Here is a 15,259-nt window from a genome sequence, read left to right as displayed (position 1 = left end):
CAAGCATAGGGGTCGAACCACAGAGAACGGTTAAACACCACCAAATGTTATCAACAATTAAGCTAGTCCGGAGTAGGAGAAAAATAACTAAAGTCTAAATATGCTAAAACAAGAAATAAAACATTAAGGGAAATGGTTTAGGAGTAGCATTCACTTGAACATAAACAAAGGCATAGGAGTTGAATTAATTATGAACTAAACATGCTCGAATATCGAAGTAAGGTCCAATCTAGCCGCCTTCCGGGGCTAATCGGCTTCTCCTAACATAGCCTCTATGTTTCCACATTAGAACCATATACTAGGAGGTACTATCAAATAACAATCGATATAAATGAACTTAACTAAGTCAACTTCCGTTTCATGTTAGCAAAGATTCACTCCCAATCAACTAACAACATGCATTTTGCAAGTAGATTGAAGAACATCAAGCATATAAAGACTTTAATCACAAATAAATCAATTCTAAACCCTAGAACATGCTCAAGATTCAACTACACCACCACCATCCCCTTAATGGGGGAATTACTCACTAATCATGATAACAACTAGATTAATCAACAAATAATCAAGAATCAACATGATTAATAAGCAATACCAACAACAAAAACAATAATCAAAAGAAAGCAAATAAAAATAGAGGAGAGAGAGTTAGAGATTCTCATTGATTGAAGATGGAAGTCTACAAACAAGATGATCAATCTTCTTCTTCAAGATCCAAGCTACAATCAACAATGGTGAAGCCCCTCACTTTCTCTCTCTAAACTACACTAATCCTAAACTAAACCTAGAGAGAGAAGCTCTCCTAAAACTAGGGAGAAAGGTCTAAAAGAATGAAGACGTCCTTTGTGCAAAACAAGCCCCGCAATATATAAAGAATCGCGCAAAACGCTGAACAGGACTCGCTGCGCGCCCGCGCGAGGAAGCTGCGCGCCCGCGCAAGGCAGCTGCGCGCCCGCGCAAGGCATCTGTGCGCCCGCGCATTTGAGGGTTGCGCGGCTTGTGCTTTGGTGTGTGCGCCCGCGCAGTGTCGGTGTGCGCCCGCGCACATGTCGCGCACAGGCCGCGCAAAACTTTCTGCCTTGCTTCTGCTATTTTGCCAGTTTTGCGCGGGTTCTCACAGGGCTGCGCGCCCGCACACTCTGGCCTTTCTTCGATTCTTCTCTCATGCTTCCTTGGCTTCTTCTTTGCAATCCAAGACTTTAAATACCTAAGCACAAACACCAAGGGAAGCAATAAGGTAAAGGGAACGGTGCAAACACGCAATGAAAGCAAGCATTAAGGAATATACGCGATTTCATTAAAAACACATCGAGACATGCATGCACGCATTATTTGAACAAAACAACTACAAAACACCCTAAGACAAGCTAAAACAAGGCATAAACACTATCCTAGGAGCGACATAAATGTCACTCATCAAATTCCCCCAAGCTAAACCTTTGCTCGTCCTCGAGCAAAGCTAGAGCAAAAGAGAACAAGAGGAAAATTATTGGAAGCAAAAGAAACAAAATAGAAACAAGGAGAAAGAATGTACACTAACTCACTAACGTAGGAATCACGGTTGTTTTTAGCTACAACAAGCCCTTAAAACCCCAAAGTCGCCTATGAGGACGAGTGAGGTCTCGTGAGGGTTTCCTAAGAGCTTAACCCACAACTCTTGAGAAAAACCAAGGCAAGGCAACAAAAGGAAAAGGAAAAGAAACATAAAGAGAAAAAAAAACAAAACACAAGCTCATATATGGACAAGAGATAAGGACAAGTACTAATGAATGCAAACCTTTCTAAATGGACAAATGTATGCACGTTCCAAGATGTCAATGGTTGATTGAAACATAACACATGCTAAGCATAGAGAACTACTTAGGACTCAATCCACCCTAGCCCCAACCAATCGGGCCACGTTCTCTCCACTAGCTTCAAATCAACCCTTAAGCTAGCTTCTCAAGATTCCACGAAGGAACCGGAAAAAGATAAAGAAATGAAAGACTTTGAGAAGGTAATCCCGACGTCTCAACTATGCATACTCTTTCCATAGGTTTGAAGTCTATCTCCCTCCACCGTTCTTTTGACCTAACCCACTAGAGTCTAAGGGTCTTTTTATTGGTTGTAACGTAAGGCTAAGGGTTAAGGCGGGGTAAAAATTTAAAATTTGGTGATATTTCCTAAGTGAAGCAAAAAGTGCGGCCGACACTCAAAAAAAATAACTCAAGAATTCACTAAATATCAAGCAAATATACCACTAATGCCATTCCCCAAAGCTTATTCAACACAAACACACAATATCCCCCCCAAGCTTAAACAAAGCATTGTCCTCAATGCTTAAACTAAGGAAGAAAATGAAACCAACTAAAATATTTTTGTTGTTTTTGTTTTTTTTTTTCACTTTTTTTTTTTCTTTTTTAAAACTTTATTCATTGTCCTTGCCTTTTTTTTTTTTTTAAATCATGGACGGCTTTTTCTTGAAACTTCATTTGATTTTCATAAATTTGCATATTTCTTTACAATCTCAACTCTAACCAAATCTCAAAGTGCATCTTGTCTATGATCAACAACTCAAAACTCAAACCTCACATGCCAATGCTTCACTAACTAAAAGGTTGGTAAACATAGGCCATTAGGTTTGTAATGTGGTTTAAACAAGAGCGGGAAACATAAGGCTCAAATTGGTTAGCAAGTAGGTTTATGCAAAGTAGAAAATCAAATTTGTAACAAAATAAAAAGAAGATAAAGAAAAATGAGAAAGAAGTGCCCTTTTCCTCCCCTAGAGTGCTTCGGTCACGATCTTGGGAGCTATAAGTCAAAACAAGGATCAAGACATGCATAGCTAAGGATCCAAATGTGCCACACAACAAAGTGATGAAGGCTAGAACAATGTTACCTCACACGGGATTATAACTAAGCAAATGCCAACCAAGGGTGCCAAATCCACTATAGAGAGCAACACCATCTTACCACATACCCGCGAACTAGGGCTTCATGGCGCCCTAAAAGTTCTTAACCCGGCTACCTTAGCATGTAATATCCTAGAGTCAACCAATGACACTCTCAAACCGTGCACACATTAACCACTTAGGAAGAAAGGCATTCAAGAGTAAACAAATCCAAAAGATATAATGTCCAATTAAGAACAAACAAAACACATTTTGCTAAACTTGCCTTGAAGTAAACAAAAAAAAAAAATTCTTTTGGATTTTCCAAAAGCATGAAAAACATGGAAATGTATATACTCAATGCATGACATATATGAATCAACATCCCACCAAACATGATAGAATACCCTCCCCCAAGCTTGAATGAGGCAACATACTCAAACATTGACCAAATAATCCATGGGAGGGGAAAAGGAAGAGATAAAACCACAAACCAACACATGTCCAACAAGGCATCAACCATTAGAGAAAGAGCAAGGAAAGATGTTACCGGATATTAGGTGGGTGTAAATACCCGCAAATGACCCAAATAAACCTTTCAAGACTAAATTCCTCTAGTATCGAATCTCGCCCTCCATGTGCTAGCAATTGCGGTGCCAATCTTCTTTGATTCATGATCCAAATCAATGCACCAAAGTATACCAAGTCATGTACCTAGCAAAAGGCGCACAAACATTTCCATGAGAGAAAATCTATTCTAAAAAGAAAAGAAAATGAAAGCAATAAAACACGGGTTACTTCCCGCAAAGGCTTGCTTAACGTCCAAGCATGACCAATCTAGTAAATAACCCGACAAAGAACGCAAAAGCTTGTCATATGCACCGGCAAACATATCAAGAAATAGAGCATACGCGATGCTCATATGACAAGCAAACATAAAGTACAAGGAGACTTTATGTTTGAGAGAAGGGGGAAAAGAAAAAGTAAAAGAATCAAAAGAAAAATCAATAAAATAAGACTTGGAAAAATCAAAACTAGAACTAGGAAGAGAAAAGGGAGGAACAAACTCATTTTGTTGCTCTTTGGAAGGTAAAACTCCGTCATTGAGTCCAAAAGAAGGGTAATGGGGAGCTAAAGAGATTAGGGGCCCCTCAATCGGTGGAACTTTGAGGATATATGGAAGTGAGATAGGGCAAGAAGGAAGGTTGGTAAGCTTTCTTAAAAAGGGGGTGGGGATTGAAAGAATTGGAATGGGTACCTCACTCACAACTTCAATCACACCACCTTGCATTGAAACACAAGCCTTTTCCTCCAAAGAATTCCCTTCTAACACATCTTCACTACCCTCAAAGAGTTTGGAAATGTCCTCAACCACCAATTGGGATTCTTCACTCTCAACAAGAGCATGGTTTTCATTCTCAACATTTCCCAACTTAATATGATCAAACATGAGTATCCCATCATCACCACAACCCATCTTTTCTCTTAACAACCTCAAATTAGTTTCTAGGTCCACCAAAATGGGATCTTCAATGGGTTGCAAAGAGTGTTGAGGTTCAAGTTGGATAAAGGGGGTGGTTTTCAAAATTTCATCAAATGAAGTATCTTCCATACACCCTCTATCGCTTTCAACATCATCATCATAATCATCCTCAACCATGCACTCAAAAGCCCAATTAGGTTCAACCATATGGGAGGGGGAAGAAGAAGGAAGGACATTTGTTTGGGATTGAGCTAGGTGGGAAATTTGGCTCTCAAGTGCCTCTAGCCTAGCTTTCATCTCCTTGTTATATTCTTCTTTCTTTTCCCTCATCTCATTAACCTTCTCCATCATCTCGTTAAGCTTCTCCAACAACTCTCCTTCCTCTCTATGTCCCATTGAATTACCCTCACGAAAATGTTCACTAGATACATGGGAAAACTCATTTGGAATCATGTTGGAAAAGGAAGAGGTAAAGGGAAGATCATGCAAGTGAGGATTAGGGGTATGGGGAGCATCATCAACATCCATGCACGCATTTAAAAAACATTGGGAAAGAGCATGAACATTATCAACATTAGGATGCATCTCATCATAAATAGCACACAAGGGGGAGGGATTTGCATCATGGGGAGCATAGGATTCATCATTAGAGTGCATGCAAGAGCTAGAAAAATCGCAAGAATTAGCATCATTCTCTTGCTCATAACCATCCTTGGCAAACCACATATAGAAATCCCAAGCCTCATCCAAAGATTTGGCTCGAAATTGACCATTACACATGTTTTCAATCACCCCTCGAGTATACTCATTCAAACCCCAATAAATAACTTCACAAGCCTCCCATAAGGAACAACCATGGAAATTAGAGAAGTCTTCAAACCTATTAAAGTAGACCCAAAAGGGTTCATATTCAAATTGAGGCAAAGAGGAGCAAGACATCTCATTTTGGACAAATTGATCCATGACTCAATGAAGACAAACAACAAGCAACCAAACAAGAAAGCTCAAGAATAAACACAAACAAAAACAAAAACAAGAAGAGAAGCAAACCAAAAGAAAATTATACACAATGGACTAGTCTCAATAAGATAACACAACGGTAATGGAAGCCGTTCCCCGGCAACGGCGCCAATTTGACGAGGGAATAATCGCGTCGTCAAACGACTACACCTAGATCAAATACAATTTATACAACCTAAACAAACCTAATACGAGTATAAGGCAAGCATAGGGGTCGAACCACAGAGAACGGTTAAACACCACCAAATGTTATCAACAATTAAGCTAGTCCGGAGTAGGAGAAAAATAACTAAAGTCTAAATATGCTAAAACAAGAAATAAAACATTAAGGGAAATGGTTTAGGAGTAGCATTCACTTGAACATAAACAAAGGCATAGGAGTTGAATTAATTATGAACTAAACATGCTCGAATATCGAAGTAAGGTCCAATCTAGCCGCCTTCCGGGGCTAATCGGCTTCTCCTAACATAGCCTCTATGTTTCCACATTAGAACCATATACTAGGAGGTACTATCAAATAACAATCGATATAAATGAACTTAACTAAGTCAACTTCCGTTTCATGTTAGCAAAGATTCACTCCCAATCAACTAACAACATGCATTTTGCAAGTAGATTGAAGAACATCAAGCATATAAAGACTTTAATCACAAATAAATCAATTCTAAACCCTAGAACATGCTCAAGATTCAACTACACCACCACCATCCCCTTAATGGGGGAATTACTCACTAATCATGATAACAACTAGATTAATCAACAAATAATCAAGAATCAACATGATTAATAAGCAATACCAACAACAAAAACAATAATCAAAAGAAAGCAAATAAAAATAGAGGAGAGAGAGTTAGAGATTCTCATTGATTGAAGATGGAAGTCTACAAACAAGATGATCAATCTTCTTCTTCAAGATCCAAGCTACAATCAACAATGGTGAAGCCCCTCACTTTCTCTCTCTAAACTACACTAATCCTAAACTAAACCTAGAGAGAGAAGCTCTCCTAAAACTAGGGAGAAAGGTCTAAAAGAATGAAGACGTCCTTTGTGCAAAACAAGCCCCGCAATATATAAAGAATCGCGCAAAACGCTGAACAGGACTCGCTGCGCGCCCGCGCGAGGAAGCTGCGCGCCCGCGCAAGGCAGCTGCGCGCCCGCGCAAGGCATCTGTGCGCCCGCGCATTTGAGGGTTGCGCGGCTTGTGCTTTGGTGTGTGCGCCCGCGCAGTGTCGGTGTGCGCCCGCGCACATGTCGCGCACAGGCCGCGCAAAACTTTCTGCCTTGCTTCTGCTATTTTGCCAGTTTTGCGCGGGTTCTCACAGGGCTGCGCGCCCGCACACTCTGGCCTTTCTTCGATTCTTCTCTCATGCTTCCTTGGCTTCTTCTTTGCAATCCAAGACTTTAAATACCTAAGCACAAACACCAAGGGAAGCAATAAGGTAAAGGGAACGGTGCAAACACGCAATGAAAGCAAGCATTAAGGAATATACGCGATTTCATTAAAAACACATCGAGACATGCATGCACGCATTATTTGAACAAAACAACTACAAAACACCCTAAGACAAGCTAAAACAAGGCATAAACACTATCCTAGGAGCGACATAAATGTCACTCATCAGAGGGCGAAGGCATTTGTTCTTTAGGTAGCCTTCAGAATAATTAAGATACATCTGTTCCCTTCTTGCTACCCATGTTGTTGCCTTGACTTTTTGTTGTTTATTAGCCACATTACAAGCCGATTTAGCCTCATTGGTTACTAGTCCCAAGCTTGGCTTGGGGGAGCTATTAGTGAGTGAGGTGAGGGAGTTTGTAGTGTGCTTATTATTTGCACAATGTGGGTTGGTTTAGAGAAGTTGTTTTATTCTTGATTGTGGTTTATTTTTTATGATTTTGTAAGATGAATTTCTTGGAAAAAATAAAGCATGATAGTGAAAATAAAAAGTAGTTCAAGAAAAAAAAAGTAAAAAAGAAAGTTAAAAATACAGAGCAAAAAGAGAAAAATTGTTGAATGTTCAAATGTTCTAAGAGAAGGTTAATCAAAAGAAAAAAAAAATGATGATGAGTTTCAATGAAAAAAAATCAAGTTTGAAAGTTAAAGTTTGTTTATTCACTCAAGTTCTACATTGTTATATTTTTATGAATGAAATTGTAAGTGTTGGGAATTATTGTTATGATTGAAGTTGTATTTTGTGAATTTTTGGTGGAGTTGAGTATGTTGGAGATGTTTGGTCATTATTTATTTTTGACCTTGGGTTTTATTAGGATTTGGCTCCCATTTAAGCATTGCTTTTCTCTCACATTTTCCTAAATATTTCCTACCCTTTACCCTAAATTTACATTACAAGCTTTAAAGACCTTCCGATTGTGTACATAGAGTCATGAAAATATGAAAGTATTGCTTATCAATGCAAGGAATGACTTGACATATTCCCAGTCGAATATTAGGTTGAGTGTATGTCTTTTTACACACACGAGTGTTGTGAGTTGGGAGGGCATTGTTCACATATAAAGGTTTGGGACGGAGAGCGATCGAGTATATCTTTTACTCGTCATATAAAAGAGAGTTGAGTGTATGAGCACTAGTCTTGAATTCTATATGCTCTTGTAGTTTGCTCTACTTGACAATTGTTATGGAGGATGAGTGATTGGATGGATGAGATTGGTTGATGTTGAAGCATGTTTGTTAGATTTGTCTTGAATTGGTTGTTCTTGATTTTGATTATTTGGGGTGAGGCATGTTTTATTTATTCATTGATGAGCTCTTTGCTTAGGGACAAGCAAAGGTTTGGCTTGGGGGAGTTTGATATGTCTATTTTATATAGTGATTTACCCCCATCCCTTGGTCATAATTAGTAGTGTTTTTGGCTCTTTAGAGCCACTTTTATTACTAATTTGTGTTTTCTAGTATTTTCGTAGTTTTGGTTGAGTTTTATAGGAAATTGCACACTTGGAGCATTTTCCCGGGATTATTTGGAGCAACTACAAGCATTGGAAGAGCACGACCATCTTTCGTAGCCCAAGGCCGGTTAGGGTCATCAAACCGGTGATTAAGGGCTCGACGTTGAAGATACCGAGACATATGATCGAGTGATTAAAGCCCCAAGGAGGAAATTTAGTTTGGGCCGAAGTTAATAACCCAAACAAGAAGTCCAAGTTGCCCCAAGTAGCCTCGCCCGCGCCTAACCGGGCGGGGCGGAAGAAGGACTAACGTGTTCCTTGCCCTGTCTCGCGCCCGACCGGGCGCGCGACTTGAAGGATTATTTCCTGCAATTTACTTAGTTTCTAATTAGGATTTTTAGGAGCTTTATATAAATAAATTTTTCAGTTGTTTTGACAGAATCTCTTCTCTTAGCTTTTCTCTCTTTACTTAGTTTCTAGCTTAAACTTCTCTCTTGTTTTCTCTCTCTACAACTTTGTTCTTTAATCAATTCATAATTTCAGTTAACTTTAGTAACGATTTCATCTCTATCATTTTTCAGTAATTTAATTTCTTTAATTCATCATGTCTTGTTTTTTTGCTTTGATTAGTTTAGATTTAATTATGTGTGAGTAGTTTTCTTTCTAGGGTTTGTGGGGATCCATAAATAATATGAAGGGGTAATTTATTATTGTTGATTGTCAATGCTTGATTAATTTCCTATTGATTGATTTAATGCTATGCAATTAGATTAGGCCTGGTTTAATTGTATGAGTTTTGCAATATTGATTCGAGATTCGAGAGATGAGAATTGATGTTTAGGCTTAGTTTCAATAGGCAGATTAATTTATAAATGGTTAAGTCAAGATTCGAGAGATGCGATTTAATATCGGTAGATTAATTATGTGATTGTAATACGTAGCAAAAACCCTTTATGATCTGGTTAATTGATGCATTGATGATTGATTATTATGTTTTACCTTGTAATATTATTTATTGGTGAACCTATACCCTAGGTCTTTATTAATAATATATTTCTCCTTACTATAATTTCCTTAGTTTAATTCTTTTTACAACAACAATTTGGTTACTTAATAAGTTAGATTATTTTAATTAATTAGGAATAAGTTGACATGTTTCCTTGTGGTTCGACCCTAATTCCCTATCTATTTTAATTAGAGGACTTAGGTAATTATTTTGATTAGGAGATATGACTTTATCCTGTCATATTGCTATACAGTCATGCAATTTGGTCTAAAAAATGTAGGAGCTACGTACCAAAGAACGACTACGACTCACTTGGTTGATATGATGCATAAAGAAATAGAAGTGTATGTGGATGACATGATCGTGAAGTCCAAAGGTAGAAAGGGACACATAAAAGCTTTATGAAAATTCTTCACTCGTATAAAAGAATATAAAATGCGCTTGAATGCACAAAAATGCGTCTTCGGAGTGACTTCCGGCAAGTTACTCGAATACGTAGTAAGCACATGTGGTAATGAGATCGATCCCTCTAAAATAAAGGAAATTGTTGATATGCCTCCCCCTCAAACAAGAAAAATAAATTAGGGGGTTCCTTGGCAAACTGCAGTACATTAGTCGATTTATCAATAAGTTGACAATGACTTGTGAGCCAATATTTAAAAAATTGAAAAAAGAAAAAAAAACATGAATGGGACGATCAATGCCAAGAGGCCTTTGAGAAAATCGAAGATTACCTCAAAAATCCAGCAGTTTTAGCACCACCAGTACCCAAACTACCTCTTAGGCTATACATCACCGTTACAGATACAGCCACAGGAGCTATGTTACCACAAGAGGTAGAAAAAGTAGAGCGTGCAATATATTATATAAATCGAAAATTCATCCAATATGAAACAAAATATAGCTCCTTGGAAAAAACAAGTTTAGCATTGGTGTGGGTAACCAAGAAACTATGACATTATATACTACCCTACACCACTCATGTGATTTCACAACAAAATCCGATAAAGTATTTGTTTGAACAACCACTGATACAAGGAAGAATATCCAAATGGTTGGTAATGTTGGCCGAATTCGAACTAAAATATATTCTTGAAAAATCAATAAAAGGAAAAGTGATATCCGATTTTCTGGCTCAACATCCTATTCAATCAAGCCATGTAGAAACTATTCATCTTCTGAATGAAGAGATTCTCGTGACACAAGATGACAAGTGAGTAATGTAGTTTGACGGTTGGTCCAATAAAAAAGGATGTGGTGTAGGAGTGTAACTCATAAGTCCAGAGGGAGCACAGACTCCAATCTCTGTCAAACTAGACTTTGAGGCTACTAATAATGCGCGGAATGTGAAGCGTGCATTATTGGATTAGAGGCAGCAGCAAGAATAGGTGTGCAAAAATTAGAGGCATATGGAGATTCAAGTTTGATAATAAATCATATATTAAAAAAATGGAAAATTGAAAACTCCACAATGATATTTTACCAAGCATACCTAGAGTAACTCATCGAACATTTTGATTATATTGACTTTAAATATCTCCCAAGGGATGAGAATCAATTTGCTGATGCGCTAGCAAAATTAGCCTCAATGATCAACATTCTAAATGACTTAAATATGATGCCATTATGCGTTGATAGAAGAGACAAACCAGCGTATTGCAACGTAATAGAGGAAATAAATGATCATATCCTGAAAATACTTCATCAAAAGACCAACAAGCTTTGAGAACCCTCGCAGCCCCATATGGTTTATTAAATGGTCAATTATGCAAAAAAGGACCCAATGGTCAAAACTTATTGTGTATAGACCACCTTGAATCCACGCGCCTTATGGAGAATACTCATAAAGGTGTTTGTGGACCTCACATGAATGGAAAAATGCTTGCTAAAATAATCTCACGACAATGGTACTTTTGGTCCACCATGGAACATGATTGCATACAATATGTTAAGAAATGTCCAGAGTGCCAAATGTTCACTAATTTACAACACCTCCCACCATCCGAACTATATAATCTCACTTCCCATTAGCCCTTTTCGACTTGGGGATTTGACATAATTGGTGAAGTTTCTCCAATAGGAGCAAGAGGACACGAGTACGTACTAGTAGCCATCGATTACTTTACTAAGTGGATCAAGGCCACTTTTTACGTTAATATCAGTTCTAAACATGTCGCAAAGTTTCTCGAACGAATCATATTTTGTAGATAAGGAGTTCTACATGAACTAATTATTGACCAGGGATCTCAATTCAAAGCAGAAGTTAAGACCCTCTTAGCTCATTATAAAGTAAAACATCATCATTCGTCTCCATATAGACCCCAAATGAATAGAGCAGTAGAATCAGCGAATAAAAACATAATAGCCATCATTAAGAAAATGGCAGAAAACTATAAGGGCTAGCCGAACAAACTACACTTTGCCCTATGGGGTTATAGAAAATCCTTACGAACATCAATAGGAGTAACTCCATACTCCTTAGTTTTCGGCATGGACGCAGTTCAACTAGTTGAAGGAGAAATACCATCCCTAAGCATCGTACTCGAAAGTAAGCTACCGGAAGCTGAATGGGTACGAGCAAGGTATGAAGAGTTTTTATTCCTCGATGAACGATGATTAAAAGCTTTACATCATGTATAAGTCTACCAACGACGCATCACGCGACACTTTAACAAAAGGGTACAACCCCGTAATATTTAAGAAGGTGAATTTGTACTTAAAGAGGTTAGAGGTCCAAAAACCGATCCAAGAGGGAAATTCAAACCTAATTGGATAGGGCCATACCGCGTAATTGAAATTCTATCAGGAGGAGCCGTTCGATTAATGGATATTGGTGGCGATGAAATCCGTCAATTATAAACATTGATCTACTCAAAAAGTATTACATATAAATATCCGGATAAACTCGTTCATTCATAATTAAGAATCATGTTTCTTAGCATTCAAATAAAGATTCTAAGTGTAATGCACTATACCGAATCACACGGTAAATCTCATAACGCTTGGGGGGGGGTATCAAAAACATATACCGTTCAAAGTGTTCAGATGTTTTTTGAACATCACGAAAAACTCTTCACAATTGGGGGGGTAATAATGATAATAATGACTAAAAAAAATTAAACACTTGTAGCACAAGTGTCGCGCGCAACTAAATTAGTTGCGCGCGGATGTCACGCGCAACAAAATCAGTTGCGTGTGACAGGCACGTGCAACCTTGGACGTTACGCGCGCCACCTGATGACGAACTACGAACCCAGAATTTTACGCTTGAATAAAATTTTGATTTTTATTAGTGATAAAATAAGGGCCTTTTCAAATATTATGTTTACTCGGAAAACAACGAAGTTAAACTTTGATTTAAGTTATTAAATAATGTTTGATTAATTTTTCATTTAATTTCTACAAGTAGGATTAAAGAAATTTTTTAAAAAAATCTCTTTTGGCAAAGAACTACGCAAAGACCTCATTTCATAATACGAATACATAGGCAATCTTTATGATTTGGTCCTATAAAAAAGAGCTCATTTTTATTCCAAACAAAATTCAAAAGACATCATAGAACTAGATAATAAGTAATTAAAAAAAAAAACATATTAGTGATTACACTTTATTCAAAAGAAAATTATTAAACTACTAATATTGTGTAACACTCTAAGGTTTTACTATATCTTCAGTCGTCACAGTTGAAGGAGGAGTAGTTTCCATTGCAGTACCCTCAGCAACCTTAGAGCTTTCCCCTTCGCTCTTCTTTTTGACCTAAACGTTGTTCTTCAACATAGAAATAGGGGCCTTTTCAACTCTTTTTCCCTTGTCCTTAGTATTTGATAGGAGCCTTCTCGCGAGGATTTGATGAAGGTTCCTTAATCTTCACGCCTTGTTGCACGGGTTTCGGAGGAGCCTTCCTTTTAGGTTCCCTTGAACGAGCCTTAGGTGATGAGGAGAAGTCTAACTTTCTTCTCACCTCTTTGAATGCAATGAATACTTGGGTGGATTGCGACCCGAGGCGGCTTGATTTGTTGACGAGCCTTATTTAACTTTCCTTTGTTCGTCGCATTCATCCAAGCTTTGTAGAAGGAAGATAGTACTATGCTCGCCGTGAGATTTTGCACCACCCACTTAGGAAGACTAGACCAATATTCAATCCAACGAGGAATCCTTTAAGGTTTAAAATTCACATCTTTAGGGGCATCACAATCATGTGGGGGAATAATTTGTTTCATCCCATACTGTCTCATCGCAAGGAAAGATGTAAGTAGTACTAGAGAGGCCTAAAAGCCTAATGTAGGGACAATTAAAACTATTCCCAATCATAAATACTACTTATGTTCCACCGAGGAATCACAAAGCGTATGTTAGGAATCCCATGACAGAAAAAAGACGTCCATTCTTCCTCATTCTTATGCTTGTAAAGAATGGGACGACCAGGGAACGTTCTCACTCCGTTAGCCTCAAGATTTTGAGGCTAATCAACAATTCGCAAGCGCTCCATGAGCTAAATCTGAAAAAAAAAAAAAAGAAGAATAAAGAAGAAGAAAAATTAATTTGCGACATTACACCAATAGGTAGCACGCGCATAACAATCAGTTGCACGCATCCTGGAAGATTACGCTGGTCTAAGCGCAACTTTCAAGGCTGCGCTGAGATACGACGTAAAAAAAATAAAAATAAAAACGTACGTGTAATAGGAGTGGACTTCCGGTGAAATCGTTCTCATTTGGGTCTCATCTAAGGCGATTCAAGTAAAGTACAGTTTTCGCCAGAGTAAAGGGAGCAGGTGAATAACATCCCTTTATTTGCTCCACTATGGACACCATAGAATAATTACCATATTCTTTACCTGTCCTAAGCAAACAATTGACAACAAGACAAAAACACAAAGCACGAATTTTAAAACATTGTTTAGTCAAATTGAATTAAATTCACGCCTTCTTCTGTCCCAATTTTGGCCATATCATTGTCATTCAAGAAAAAAAAATCGTTGAAACATAGGTTTGGAATCTGACAAGGTAGGGGCATATGTCATGGGGAGAGTATTTGCAGGAAAGCCTAGTAGAGCCTCAAAATCGTCAGGCAATGGGACAATTTCATCCCCTTTAAAGAGGATAAGATGGTGGTTCGAGTCCCAATGATTAACTACATCATAGAGGAAATCGAAATTTATATTGAGTTGCATATAGCTCAATAGGGGGTCAAGGCGGTATATTTTAAAAGCTAATTAATCCTCAGTAGAAAGGGAGGCAACCCATTGTTTCCAACGCTGCTCAAATGTTTTTACCATTGTTCAAACCAAAGAAAAAGAAAAAAAAAACAAGTGGAAAGAGAGCAATAATTTTTCTTTATAATACTATCAACGAATGAATGTGAGATGATCAAAAGCCTACACAAAACCACGTTTTAATAGACCCAAACGAGGCAATTTTTTGGCAATTTTTGCCCAAAGGAAAGTTCACTCGCAGGTGGCGCACGTATTTCACGAGTTGCGTGCGCCAATCGTCCGCAACCAATTTACATGCGCGCGACGCGCCCAACCCACCCATTTGCACGCGCCCTTTTCTGTCGCGTCATGTTGGTTAGTTTGTTTCCATATTTCGGACTACCAAATAATGGAATACTAACGAAATCTTATGATTAATCAGTACGCTTGCCTTTGTCAGTTTTGTTTCCTTTCTTTATTCTTTTTTATTTTATTTTCTTTTTATTTCTATAACTTCCTTTTTATTTCTTTTTTATTTTATATTTTATTTTTCTTGTAAGTTCTTTTTTTTCATCCTTTTTTTTTCTTTCCCTTTGTTTTCTTTTTCGTTATTTTTTCGAGGGGGGTAAGTCGGGAACCCTTTCCCTCCCTCTAAAAATTTTTCGCTTTTAAATTCTTATGGAAATAAAATATAATATATACAAAAAAAAATGTGTCATATGTACAACGGTAAAAGTATAAAAATGTACATTTTCCATAAGCTAAAAAAAATATAATAATGGAAG

Source organism: Chenopodium album, chromosome 15, assembly GCF_948465745.1.
Source record: "Chenopodium album chromosome 15, dcCheAlbu1.1, whole genome shotgun sequence".
NCBI classification, from domain to species: Eukaryota; Viridiplantae; Streptophyta; class Magnoliopsida; order Caryophyllales; family Amaranthaceae; genus Chenopodium; species Chenopodium album.
Note: the sequence above shows the minus strand (reverse complement) of the source record.